Source organism: Lactuca serriola, chromosome 7, assembly GCF_051521515.1.
Source record: "Lactuca serriola cultivar US96UC23 chromosome 7, Lser_US96UC23_V15, whole genome shotgun sequence".
NCBI lineage: Eukaryota > Viridiplantae > Streptophyta > Magnoliopsida > Asterales > Asteraceae > Lactuca > Lactuca serriola.
Window position 1 is genome coordinate 161326126 of NC_136414.1, and position 12738 is coordinate 161338863.

A 12738-nucleotide genomic window follows, 5' to 3' on the forward strand; every position below is an offset into this window, starting at 1 on the left:
TTTCTTGTTAGTTTATCATCATAAACTGAAATTTAGTCATTCGTGATAAGATTCTTCATTCATTTAGAACACATATATTAAGCTATAATAAGCATAGTTTATGGATTCATAGCACTAATGTATTTTCATAAAAGAGTTCTTTTACATTACAAATGTTTTGGATAAACTATAATAGGTATAGTTTATGTATCATTTAGTTTTCAAACTTATTTACCAAAGGTTTTCAGTTTAGTTCACGTAAATTTGTTAATGAATAAATTTGTGAGACATTCCCTTCGTGTTACCTTCATGGTAACAAAGTCAAAAGTCCTGTAAATTGTAACCAAAGTCTCTTGTAGGGAGAGCGTGATAGTTGTGTATAGATCTATATTTGGTCTGAAAAGCCCGCACCTGAGCTGCTTGCAACAGCTAGACCGGCAGGTCTGAGGTGACAAGTGTCATTTAACGTGCGACGCCTGAAGAACGTCGTATTACGAGGCCGTCTGAATCTTAGCATGGTTATAATAACTCACATGTGGTATTAACAAATCATAATATTTACGGGTTCTACTTTTAAATTAGTGAGTTATGTCGATTTAACTCACAGGAATTACTTTAAGTATGGAAAAATACTTGTACACTTTCATATCAAAAAGGGTTTTATGCCGATTTAAAATCACTTTTATATCTTTAAGTATGGAAAATACTTGTTTACTTTCGGTCCTAGGATTTAGGACTACCTAACTCTTATAAGGAAAATATTGGATTTTCTTTGGAAACATATTTCTGTTAAAACTACATTCATCTAGAATTGTTAGGCTTCGGCTATAATTGCTAAGTGTATGTGTTAGAGTTATATAAGAATCTATTCATAATCGAATTAGAATTGGTGGGCCCGCCTTTCTTCCTGTTCCTTGTTTGGTTGTGGACCTAGGGCAGACCCATTATATTCGACGGTTTATTTAATTTAAATTTTATATAACTTATATACACTGGGTGATTATAGAAGGAATCTACGGGTCTTTCTAGGGTTCATTATCGCATAACATAGAAGCATTCATTTCACACTTAACAAAGAAAATATTGGGTTTTCTGGAATCATACTTTGTCGCTTTTACAAAGAAAACGGTTTCTTTCTCAAACAAAAATCTTATGGACTCACCAACTTAATTGTTGACACTTTTTCAAAACTACTTGTATTTTCAGGAAATCAGTGAAACAGGAAAACCAACAGCATTTTAAGGATGGGATGATAAATCGTCAAACAGTTCGTTTTGTCATCATAATGTAATTGATTTTGAAACATGTAAACTTACTATGATGTAACTTTTTCAATTATATTTATGATGGTTGTATTTACTTTGAGCACTATTATACTCGTTGTTATGATACTATACATGAAGTCCTCCACCCCCGGACGTACCGTCATCCTTGGTTTGGGGGTATGACACATAGCTACTAGTGTTTATCTAGTAGGTACTAAGTCCATAGCTACCAATTCCTAATAGCTACTAAGTCCATAGCTACCAGTGTTTGTCCAATAGGCACTAAGTCCATAGTTGCCGATGTTGTTTATTAGGCATTAAGTCTATAGCTTCCAATATTTACTCACATCATCTTTTATCTCTCATCATTCATCTACCCATGTCATACCCAACATATTCGTATATATAAAATACGTATACAGTTTAAATCATTTAAAACATGTATAAAAACGTTCATCCAGCATAGACAACAAGTATTCAGATAATATGCACATATAACACGTAGTTTATATAAATACTTCATATATATGTGTAAGATGAAAGTAACTATGCACTCACTTGATACGGTGGTGACTCGGTACTCGGACAACACTTCGTTACTCTTAAAACAATTTCCCTCGAAAAAACCTAGTATCAATACCACTAGGGTTTAGTCTAACGTTAACCGCGACTAATTAATAGTCTAGCTATTATTATTATTATTATATAAGCATTAAACAACACTCTATATAACTCATAATAATAGCCCAAATAATTATTTTAAGGAGCTAATAACATTACTATAATTATTTGAAAGATATATTAAAAATAGCGTAGGCGTAGCTCACTTACAGCGAATTTTATCGAAAACCAGGCTTTGCTTGGAGTAGTGTTTCCGAACCGAAAGACCCTTTTTTCTTGGGACTCCGGGAGCCTCGGGGCTTCCCTCGGGTGCTAGGGGTTTTACTTAGGGTTTAGGGGAGGTTAGGAGCCTTAGAGAGAGAAACTAGTGAGAGAAAGAAGTGAGAATGGAGTGATTTCCTCGGCAACCTTCGCAGCCCTTTTATAGGCGCGAGCCTTCGGACTACGCTGCGCGTTAGGAAGGGCTACGCTGGGCGTAGTTTCGGATAGGATGCAAGGTGTCGGTCTCCAGGTGGTGCGACGTGGAGCTTGCTGGGCTGAGGAGTGCAAGGCGTACGGTGCGCGTTCCGAGCTTCGTACGCGGGGCGTAATGCGAGGACAGGTGCCACCCATCTGAAGCGAGGCGTGATCAGCAAGCGACGGTCCATATCATGCCACGTCATCAATCGAGCAACAAGTTTTGCAAATTCGAGTCTAAACTTTAAAAATTCGTATCTTTTGCATACGAGCTCCGTTTTCGACGTTCTTTATATCCACACGAAGGCAGGTACGTACTCTATAACTTTTGTTTAGACTTCATCGGCTAATTTTGAATTTATCTGAAAAGTTATATTATTAACAAGCCGAGACATGATTGGTCCGTTAAAAATTCGTAACTTCTTCATCCGATGTCCGTTTTCGTCCATCTTTTTATCGTTACGCTACTATTAACGAGATCTTCGATTCTCGTTTAGGTTGTGTTGGCTAAAAACTACTCGATCAAATATTCGAATTTCGGGCTGTACACTGCTAAACCGAAACTTCGAAAAATCATAACTTCTTCATACGAAGTCAGATTTGGGCGTTCTTTTTTTTGGACGCTCTCGGTTTAACGTATTCTATGAATTTTGTTTAGATCACAAAGGCTAAAACTCACTCTATCATAAATTCACTATTTACGCTTCCCGGTGCCGTGTCGGTTTTGCCGTAAAACTTCGACGGGTCATAACTTCTTTGTTATAACTTGTATTTCGGTGTTCTTTAAATGTACGGAAACCTTGTGACTATTCTAAAACTTGGTTAAGATTATTTATTCTAAATAATCTTTTGTCGAAAAGTCATTTTCGACCCCTATTATCTCTAAATTGACTAGCCCGGATCTACGGGCGTTACAAACTTGCAAACGATAAATCATATATCTAGGTTTAAAGACTATATGATATTATCTTCTTGCGATCACTCGTGATAAATTCCATGAAGTGATACCAGCAAGTGTGGGTATCGATGGGATCTACGGGCGTTACAAACCTGCAAACAAGAAATCATATATCTAGGTTTAAAGACTCATTAACGTTGTAACAAACCATTGTTATGTCTAATACACTTTAGACAATCTACAAACCAATTCACGACAGTCTTCTTTCATACCTACTTCCAAAGTATGAGCGACTGTGGACTGTTTAAATAATCTTATTATTTAGGAAGTCAAAACATGCAAAATGAAACAATATGTAAACAATTAACATAAGACAGTGACTTTACTCATAAATAATACTCCTTTATTTAATCATGAAATGTTAATTATAATTTATCTATTACACATTTCGAAGCTATCTAATCTAAACTAATATCGTCCTTCAGCCTAATGCTCCTAGCGTGCTGCAAGTGCTTAACCCTACTCAGTCCCTTCGTAAGGGGATCTGATGGGTTATCCTATGACGATACCCTCTTCACTACGAGGATTCCATCTTCCACACAATGTCGAATAGAATGATATTTCCTATCGATATGTCGAGATCTACCATGATTTGATCGTGTCATGTGTCACTCACAGATTACTCCAAAAACTAATTATCTTCTAAAATTCGTAACTTTTGCATACGAGCTCCGTTTTTGACGTTCTTTATATCCACGCGTAGGTATCGAGGGGATCTACAACTTTAATTTAGACTCCGTTGGCTAATTTTGACTTTTTATAAAGTTATATTTTAACAGGCTTAGATAGTTAAAGTCCGTTAAAAATTTATAACTTTGTATCCAACGTCCGATTTCAACTACCTTTATATCGTTGAGCTCCTATTAGTGAGATCTTCAATTCTCATTTAGGTCGTGTCGGCTAAAAATCAGTCGATCTAAAATTCGATTTCTGAGTTGTGCTAAATCCGAGAAAAATCATAACTCCTCAAACGAAGTCAGATTTGGACATTCTTTATATGAACGCTCTTGATTTAACGTCTACTACAACTTTCATTTAGATCGCTAAGGCTAAAAAGTATTTCGTCAATAATTCACTTTTTACGTTATGCGGAGCCATGCCGGTTTTGTCGCAAAACTTCGACGGGTCATAACTTCTTCGTTTCAAGTTAGATTTCAACGTTCTTTATATGTACGGAATCTTTGTGGCACATACTATACTTTGGTTAAGATTATTTATTCTAAATAATCTTCTATCAAAATGTCATTTTTAACGCTCGTTTTTCTCTAAATTGACTAGCTCGAATCTACGAGGGTTATAGTAAGAACCGTAACTTTCTTGCCTATAATTTTCCTCCTTCGGTTTTTGATACTCATCATAGGGCAACCATTCCTTCTTTGGTTTCTTCCGGTTCTCTTCATACCTATTTCCATTAGAGTAGTAAGGTTAAAAATTTCGATTTCTGTCCTCGTCAAGGTTACAATTTTTTGTTAAATGAGGACCGCTACAATTTTCACTTCCAACCTGAATTGCATGGACGGATTGATCCATCTTCTTCATCCTTTGGTTCATTGATTCTAATTTTTCTAAAACTGTCACCATATTGTCATTTCCTCCATCTTCGTCATATTTGCGTTAATGTTTTGTGAATTCTTTGATCGATTGCTTAATAGTAGTTGGTTTTTGTTTGTCATTGGTCCTTGAGATTCAAGGAGATTTCTTGTGGTAACAGTCACCCCATCATAGAAAATAGCTACTTCTTGTTATACATTTAGATCGTGTTGGGGGCAACTTCCTAGCATGCCTTTATACATTTCCATGCTTCAAACAAGGACTCACCATCATATTGGTGGAAATTTGCTATCTTTTTATTGAGCTTGGATATTTTCGATGGTCGAGTATACTGCTCAATGAAAACTTTACGTAGATTCGTCCAAGTAGTGATTGTTCCGGGTGCAAGGGATTTTAGCCAACGTTTTGCATCTCCTATTAAGGTTACTGGAAGCATTCTTAGCAATACTATTTCTCGTGAAACATGAGGGACATTGAAGTAATTTGAATTGTCCTTGACCTCGTCGATGTGATTAAATTCATCTTCATAATCTTTTCCGAAAAATGGAATGTCCTTAAGCAACCCTATTATATAGCCTTTGAGCTCAAATTTGGTTTTAGTTGGAAATTCTGGTAGAGCCAGTCCTGACCCTTGATCGTTGCACACTTGTTTCTTGTATGCCCCCATCGTCATATGTGTGATATCCGTCATCTTGAAATATAAATGCAATAAACAGAAACCAACGCGTAGAAAAGGAACAAAAAATAATAAACTAAATTGTCAGGTCGTCAACCACGTCGTGGTGATAAACCGCCACGTCGCGGTTACGCAATAAAAACAAAAATCAAAAACAAAAATTTTTGAACTTTATTTGAAATAAATCTCACACAAAGGATCGCAAACAAATAGAAGATAATAATTAACTAAAATTTGAACCGTTCCCCGACAACGACGCCAAAAACTTGATATTTATTTTAAGTACTAAGTAATAAACCGACTAATCCAGACTAACTAATACGCGATAGGCAATGTACCTAGTCAAATAACAGGATAATTCAGGTAAGTGGGGTATAGAACTCGGGGAACAGAAATATCAGCTAAATACTACTAAATGTTAACTAATTCAAACAACTAATTAAAAGGGGATTTTTCTAGTTTTACAAGTCTAGAAACTTAAAACTATTATTACTAAGAGCAATTAAACTAACAAGCAATTCAAATTAAAAATTAAGACAAGATATTAAAGAGACTTCTGTTTAGATTCGATTCACAATACTCCTATGGTTGATTTCTTGGATAATTGCAATCGATTATGTTGATTAATGCTTACCGATTCCTAAGTTGACTAAACTTTATGGTCAAAAGAATAATCCTTTAGTAAAACTAATTCATTCATGCATTGATAAGGTGAACGAACAAACAAAACTACTAGTATTTAATTCGAGTTATGCTAGACTTGAACGATGATTGACATTAATGGGTAATAAGATCAATTCAATACATGAATGGTCATCACATATTAGCTTCCATATTAACTTACATATTCTTCTATTTAACCTTAGGTTTATGGTCAAAACACTAGTCTTATAAATTTTATGATCACAAATTTATAAGATTCAAGTTTACTAAATAAGAATGGTCTATCAATTTCAGAAAAACTCAACAATAAACAGAAAAGATAATTATCATTAACACAAAAAGATCTTTAACAAGCTATCATAACAAATAAGCAACTAGCAGCAATCCAAAATCCAATAAATCAACACATAGTCATAATGATCATCTACTCTAAGCAGACGTTTGAGTTTTTATCCCATGATTTCAGGAAACAAACTCATAAAAACGAAGTTCACAATGTAAATCATAATGAATACCAAAGTAAATAAGTTTTAACAAGTAGTATTGCCTCAAATCTCTTCAAAAACTAAAACTTAATCTAAATTTGAGCTTCCTTTGTGTTCCATCACTTCTATGATCTCCAAAAGTCGACTAAAACTCCAAACAATTGATAGGTTTAAGAGAATAATCGCAATATTTATAATTTTTAAAATCTTGCCCACCACATCGTGGTTGAGCGCCACCACGACGCAGTCTTTACTAAAAATACTTAATCAACAAATCACTATTCCATCGGAATTTCCCACATCACCACGTAGTGTTGAGACAACCACGATGTAGTCTTCAAGTTTTAAGGCTTCTTTGATTTTTATCTATTTTTCCGCTTCCAGCTCCGCAATAACTTCTTTTTTATCATGAGCATGTCTTCACTGCTATAAAACATATTTTAAACAAGTTAAGTATATTTTGCTCTATAATTAGCATAAATGTAGCAAAAAGTATTGAAATAATGCATGAAATATATAACTAAATATGCACATATTAAGGCGGGAAAAAGGGACAACCATAGCCACCAACGTGGTGGTCGTATGGTGTGATGGTGGTTTATGATGGTTGTTGGTGGCTAATTAATTTATATTAAATTTAATCATAATAATTTAATAACTTTGAATAATTAAATAAAATAAAAAAATATAAAAAAATATTCATGCCTTTTTTTTGCCAAATTATTTTTAGATATTAAAAATGTTTTTTTCTGAATACAATTTGATAATGTATTTGTAAAGCAAAAACGAAATAATTAGATACAAAGCAAGCAAGAAGGATAAATGAAAGCGAAAAGAGAAAGGGAGAAGTTGTTGTCATGACATCATCTCTAAGATAGGCCTTTAGATCACAAAGTGTTAACGTTCCTTTTACCTTTTCCTTTCTTATTAGAAAATATACCCATCCATCTTCATGTTTATATAAATGGTATCTATTAATTTTATCTTTTAATTTCTGATTTTAACACTTAATATAATATATTGAAACAAAGAATAACACGATATTTGCTCTCGTATTTTTTTATTTCTATTTTATCATTTCGACTGAGAGTGTCGAAATGTATTACAACACGTTTTTTTATTAGATTGGGTTGGGTTAATCTAAATAGTTTTCATATCCATAATTAATTTGTTTATATAGGAAAGAGATTTGTATAAAACTCATGTTGACATGCAAATATTTTTCCTAATAAATGAAAGTTTTTTGCTATATGTCATTCTCTCATGCATTATATCACATGTCATTTTGTTATAATTTTAAAATATTTATTTTCCACTTGTAATTTACTTCATTTTTCATTTTTCAATTCAATATATCACTTAGTTTCTATAAATTAAATATACCATAATTACTATATTAATGTCAAATTTCAAATTTAATTTTAAATAAATTTACAGTTTAAACCTTTATATTTAACATTTTGTTATAATTAACACGTTTAGTACACGGGTCTAACAACTAAACAAATAATTTTAATTTTTTTCATGTTTTTTTTCTTATAATTTTATACTTATTTTAAATTTCAAATTAAAATATACTTTCCATTTAATCATTCGTATTTAACATTTTATTTTAATCAACCCATATAACATACGAGTTTTACACCTAGTTATTATATCAAACGGAAAAAAGAAAAAAAATATGATTATGCTAATCTTTCAAGCTTTCAAGTTGCATTGCTCTTATCAATAAATGTTTATAAGTTTATCTTATTGATGAAATATGATCTAAACAAGACCAATTTACACAAAGATCAATAGGTAGGCCCCACTTAAGAGGGAGGCAAGTTGGTAGAATGCCCAAACCCCCCGAAATGTTGGGGCCCTAATTTCCAAAGAGTTAGGCCCCGTTTGATATTCATCTTTCCAGGTCCAAACACATCTTTCTCTCTCTCTCTCTCTCTCTCTCTCTCTCTCTCTATATATATATATATATATATATATATATCAAAATAATTAGAAAAGCTTAATACAGACTACTAGTAAAGCTATGGTGTACTTTATTACCCTTTTGCTAATATTTTACCTAATATTTAAAGAGATAACTACTTGAAAGGGTAACAAATTATACAATTTGTACATATTTGGTTACTTAACTTTTTTGGTGCACTATTAACCCTTAAACTTGTTCTTTTGTTTAAAACATACAAATATTACCTATAATAGCAGACAAAACATGTTTTGAGGGGTCTAAGTTCCACCTCCGACGACATTTCTTATCTTCGACAACATCTACGGTCACATCAAATTTGGGATTTTATTTTTGAGTTATTGTGTTTCTAAAATGGAGTTGTTAGAGCATCTCGTTATGAAATCTAAAAACAAAAAACGAGTTCTTGATTTCATTTAACCAAGAACTCCAGATCAGCCGTCGTTAACCAGAAAATCAAGTTGTGAAAGATGAAATCGTTTGCAGTTGTGTTCAAAAATTGATTTTGAAAGATGGAATCGATTGCGGTAGGGTTTTGAAGCTAGGGTTTTTATATGTTCATGTTTATCCTCATATGAGTTCATCAGGAATGCACAGCTGAAGGAGGAAATCGATTTTAGGAACACAAATCTGAAAGAGGAAATCGTGGGTTCATCTTTATCTTCATCAAGTTTGGTTTCAAGAACACAACTGCAAAATCGCGGTTTGAAGCTAGGGTTTTTGTGTGCTCATCCTTATTTTCATATGTGTTCGTTTTCTACAAATCTAAAGGAGGAAATTGATTTCAGGAACACAAATCCGAAGGAGGAAATCGTGGTTCATCGCTATTCATCATCTCCATTAACGAACATGAAACACCTTCGAATAACATCACAACCATCGAAAATCATCACCACTACCGCCATCAAGAACTGTCACACATCCACCTTTGTCTTCGTTTACCATCAGTCGAACATCCATGGCAGATTTTGAGTTCATCCATGGGAGTTTTTTCGAGTTTAAACCCTTCATCCATGGCAGATTTCGATTTTGTTTCTAAAACCCTTCATTTACTCGAGTTCGAACCCTAACTCATTTCTGAGATGAACAAACTCTAACAAGAATCAAATATTTGAATTATTTTGTGTGTGTGTGTGTTGGAAACAAAAGATAAAAAAGAGATAAACAAGAAATCCGAAAAATGTGTCAAAAACTCATCTCGCCGGAAAATTTATTTTGGCCGGAAAAATCATATTTGGCCGGAAAAAACACCGGAAATCAAAAAAACCCTCTCTTACCGGTCATAATGGTATGTTAAAATAAACAAGTTTAAGGGTTAACAATACACAAAAAAAAAAGTTAAGTGACCAAGTTTATATAAAAAATATAATTGGTTATCCTTTCAAGTTATTATCCCATTTTTAAAGCACTTAATACATAATATGTAGTTTATATTTTACTCGGTAAGAAACAACATTTCTATGAAATCAACCCACGTGTTATCTATCTCAAGTGAAAGAGTTTTTTCCAAATTTAGTTTTATTTGATATCTATATAAACATATTATTTATACTAGGTGTGAAACCCGTGTATTACACGGGTTGATTGTTTTGTCATATTCATTAAATTTATTATCATATTCAATGTATTTTAATATATCATATATATTTTTTAAGATTCTTTGCATTTATTATCACATTAAATATATTTAATACTTTACATATATAAATTTAGTATTATGTGTCATATTAATTGATTTAATTCAAAAAAAACCACAAAATGACATGTGGATTTAAATTTAATCAAAAAATTTACAAAATTACATGTGACAAATTTAATGAGAATATGACATTTGGCAAAATTATCTTCATTTATTAGGATAGATAGAATAATAAAAGTTATATATGTTACCTTGTAACTAACGTTTATCTTATTATTCTGGATTTTATCTCATTGCAAATGGATTTTTATATTAATTCATTATAGTTTTATATGCATATAAATATATTAAAAACAACAGAAAAATATCATAGTTTAGATACAATATTTAAGTTACTAACAACTAGGTTATAGCCCGTAAAAACCACATGTAAGAAAAAAAAAATATTTATAATTAATAATGATAATGAAAAATCAAATATCTATAAAATTTTATTGAAATAATAAGAAATATGTTTTGTTATGACTTTTATATTGATTATTTAAAATCTCTCATAAATAATATATATTAATTTGAATATCCGATATACTTCTGTATATGTAAACATTTAATAAAATTATGATTTTATATAAAGACTATAAATTTGAATAGAGTGTAAAAAAACATAATCAATCATGCCAATAACATTGATATACGATAAATTAAATATAAAATAAATGTAATACAAATAAATAAATGTCACACAATAAATTACAAATTAATGGTTCATATCATTAATTAATATTAATAAGGAAGCACTTAACTTAGGGCAGCCAGTCTCACTTCACACAGCACAGCCAAAACATGAAGCTTTTCTCTAAAATGTAACCCCATAACCCTAAGCAATTACCACATAAATTTATAAAGTTGAACTAATCTTCTTTTATTATCACCAAGTCCAAGAACAAAAAATCAAAAAGATATGCAATTTCAATGTAGACTTTTAAATGCTAATTGATTTAACAGTGAATATGAGATGAATCTTATGGAGCATTAAAAGCAATTTCTTGGTCAAGACAATGCTATTTTGATCACGATTTCTTATTCTTTTAAATAGCATAATGCCTGAAGCAAGAAACAAAGTTTTAAGCATAGAAACTAAGAAAGATTGTTCTTTTTATAGATGGAATGAGGGGGTGTTTGGATAAATAATTTTTAGCTTATTAGCTTATTGCTTATTTACTTATTGCAGTGGGAATAAACACTTTTTTAAAATGTGTTTGGATTAGTTTATTGCGGTAAGAATAAGCAATAAGCAAAAAGCATCTTAAGTGTCTCGCAAACAAAACAACTTATATGAGTAAAATGACCAATAAACAATAAGCATTCCCCCATTGCTTATTAAAATCAGTTTATTAGCTTATTCCTACCGCAATAAGTTGATTTTTAAAGATTTATATCCAAACACTTAAATTTACTTATTGCGCTGGGATTAAGCAATAAGCAATAAGCAGTCTATTTTTTCCCTATCCAAACACCCCCTGAATGTGCATAACCAATTTACCCTTCAACCAAAAATTGTGATTTCTCCCCAGCATTATCATATTTCATAGCACATAAAAATTTATATTAGAGGAAATGAAAACAAATGACCATTTTATCCATCGAACAAAAAAATGTGATTTTCTTAAAATCGTAATCATAGCACCAAATATTCATATTAAACCGAATGACATAAAATGACCATTTTTACTCTTTTAATAATGAAAAAAACTTCAAAAATGGTCCCTGTGGTTTTCGAAAATATAAAGTTTAGTCCCTAAGTTCAAAAAACCTCACAGATGGTCCATGTGGTTTCAAAACTTTTAATGTTTAGTCCTTCCGTCTAACTCCGTCAGATTTCTACCGTTAAGTGAGGGGTATTTTCGTCATTTCAATACCCGTGACCATTTATGAAGTTTTGTTTTATTTAAAAAAAATAAAAATAAATAATTATATAGTATTAAAGGTCTCTCTCTCAAAAAAAATAATAAAAAAGAAAAAAAAGAAAAAAAAGAAACCACAGCTACTTCCCCATCCCATCTTGTTCTTTTTGTTCCTCACCTCCACTACATAAACCATCAGACTTATTTATACCTTAATCTTATTTATACCTTAATTAAACTACCTCTGAAATTGATACAACCTCATAGCCGCCGTAGTCATCGCCATACACATAGTTGCCACTGAAGGTGAAGGTATTCGACCACCATGATTGCCATTACCGCCTCTGAAATACCGATTACCACGAAACGAAGCACTATTTCAACGAAAGCCTCCATTGTTAGGCAGACCTCAACCTTGATTTCCACCGTTATCGAACCTCTAGAAGCACATCAAAGCCATATGCCCATTTTGTGACTTTTTTGACAATTGTTTCCAAAATTGATGCTTCCTCGACCTCCCTTCATTAGGGATTGAGTTCTTATTCTGACCTAGATGAAAACAAATACTATGT

The 12738-nt window shown here is 32.1% G+C and overlaps 1 non-coding gene across 1 annotated transcript; it reads left to right on the forward strand.

The window, feature by feature from the left end:
- Positions 1-5031: 5031 nt before the first annotated feature.
- On the forward strand, positions 5032-5137 carry LOC145065149 (small nucleolar RNA R71). Its single transcript, XR_013688298.1, has one exon. It is a non-coding gene; the product is annotated as a small nucleolar RNA R71 (small nucleolar RNA).
- The last annotated feature ends 7601 nt before the right edge of the window (positions 5138-12738 follow it).